Source organism: Gossypium arboreum, chromosome 8 (assembly GCF_025698485.1).
Source record: "Gossypium arboreum isolate Shixiya-1 chromosome 8, ASM2569848v2, whole genome shotgun sequence".
Classification (NCBI taxonomy): Eukaryota; Viridiplantae; Streptophyta; class Magnoliopsida; order Malvales; family Malvaceae; genus Gossypium; species Gossypium arboreum.
This window is the reverse complement of record NC_069077.1, coordinates 60,408,557-60,410,932: the sequence shown is the minus strand read 5'-3', so window position 1 is coordinate 60,410,932 and position 2,376 is coordinate 60,408,557. Positions and strand designations below refer to the sequence as shown.

General features: G+C 38.6%; 1 non-coding gene across 1 annotated transcript; it reads right to left on the bottom strand.

The window, feature by feature from the left end:
- Nucleotides 1-632: 632 nt before the first annotated feature.
- On the bottom strand, nt 633-739 carry LOC128280170 (small nucleolar RNA R71). Its single transcript, XR_008270350.1, has one exon. It is a non-coding gene; the product is annotated as a small nucleolar RNA R71 (small nucleolar RNA).
- Nucleotides 740-2,376: the final 1,637 nt, after the last annotated feature.

Genomic DNA, 2,376 nt, shown 5'->3' with positions numbered 1-2,376 from the left:
TGTTATTACTAATTCTTCTTTTTCCCTTTTTCTGGCAGGTTCTTATATTTATGACTAGAAAAAACTCGTCAGGACCATTACTTTTTGATAGTGAGATCGATCGTATAGTTCGCAGAAACCAAAGAGAAATAAGGCGAAGCTTAAGATACACAGAGAACGAGAAAGAGGAAAATATTTAAACCACAACCAAGGAGATGGCTGAAACTCAGAAAAACCTGATACCTCCTGCGATTGCTGTTAATCCAGTAAATCAGAATCCTGCTCCGCGCACTATGAATGATTATGGTAAACTTTCTTTAATAGGAACTGAATCAAGCATAGTTAGACCTGCTGTAGCTGCAAATAATTTTGAACTAAAACCTAACACAATTCAAATGATACAATAGTTTGTTCAGTTTGATGGTTTGCAGGATGAGGATCCAAGTGCTTATTTGGCAAATTTCCTGGAATTCTGTGATACATTTAAAATCAATGGCGTTTCTGATGATGCTATACGTCTCCGATTGTTTCCCTTTTCGTTGAGAAACAAAGCTAAACAGTGGTTGAACTCGTTACCATGAGGGTCAATTACTACTTGGGAACAAATAACTGAAAGGTTCTTATTAAAATATTTTTCGCCAGCTAAAACAGCCAAATTACGTATTGATATCTTTTCTTTTGTGCAGATGAATTTAGAGACACTCTACGATGCATGGGAGAGATACAAGGATCTCTTAAGACAATGCCCTCACCATGGGTTACCACTCTGGCTACAGGTTCAAACTTTTCATAATGGCCTGAATCCTTCTACTCGACAAATGGTTGACGCAGCTGCTGGCGGAACCATCAATAATAAAACACCTGAAGATGCCTATGAATTTATAGGGGAGATGTCACTGAATAACTATCAGTGGCAAGTCATGAGGTCAAAGCCAACGAAAACAGCCGGTGTTTATAACATCGATTCGGTCACCATGCTCTCTAATCAGGTAGAACTCTTGAATAAGAAAATTGATGGTTTTCTTAGTTCTTCACAGGTTCACCCAGTAATGCAGTGCGAAGCAAATGGAGGTGGATCGAGCAATTCAGAATACCTACCTTATGGCCACAACATGGAGAACGAGTAGTTAAATTACATGGGTAATAATCCTCGATCTCAAAATAATCCTTATAGCAATACTTACAATGCAGGTTAGAGGAATCACCCAAATTTCTTATGGAGAGGCCAAGGAAATCAGAAACCACCACCCCCTCTAGGCTTTCAGCAACCACCATACCAACAGGAGAAAAAGTCGAACCTTGAGGAGATGCTAACCAAATTCATCTTGGTGTCAGAGACTCATTTTCAGAATTCCGAGATGACACTAAAAAATCAACAAGCATCAATCCAGGGGCTCGAAACTCAGATTGGACAGCTCACCAAGTTGATTTTCAAATTACCACAAGGTAGCCTGCCAACCAACAATGAATCTAACCCAAAGGAGCAACTCAATGCAATTGTCATTCAAGATGAGGAAGGGTTAGTGGCAAAACCAAGGCCAGAATCGGTGGTAAGCGAAGGTAAAAATAAGGTATGCCAAAACGAACAAAAATCTGTAAGTCCAGAATATAAACCTCGTATGCCATACCCCAATGCGACAAGGAAAGACCGCTCAGATGAACAATTTGGTAAATTCCTTAAACTTTTAAAGAAACTACATATTAAATTACCGTTTATTGAAGCACTTTCGCAGATGCCAAATGTAGTCAAATTTTTAAAGGAGCTTCTAGCAAATAAACTAAAGTTAGATGAAAGGTCGTACGTAGAGCTGAATGCGGTTTGCTCAGCCATTCTTCAGAATAAGCTACCCAACAAACTAAAAGATCCAGGAAGTTTTACAACTTCTTGCTTAGTTGGTAGTTTAGATGTTAATAATGCATTAGCTAATTTAGGGGCTAGTATTAACGTCATGCCCTACAAAATGTTCAAACAATTAGGTCTTTGGAAACCCAAACAGACTAGGATGAGCATTCAATTAGCAGATAAAACTATAAGATTTCCTAGGGGTATTATTGAAGATGTGCTAGTTAAAATTGATAAATTTATATTTCCCGTTGACTTCATTGTTCTAGACATAGAGGAGGATAGCAACACTCCTTTGATTTTAGGAAGGCCCTTTTTAGCAACTGCTAGAATGATTATTGATGTTGGCACAGGTGAGCTCACACTTGTGTGGGAGACGAAACAATCACCCTTCAAGCTCACAATTCCCGCAACACATCAGAAATTAAAGGTGATCGTCTAAACCATTCTACTAAAACTGACAATATGGTGCAACTTACTTTGCAGGAAATGAGTCTGAAGGAAGTACATGAGCCATTTTCAAACAATAGTAAAGGACCTATTCATGAAGATCG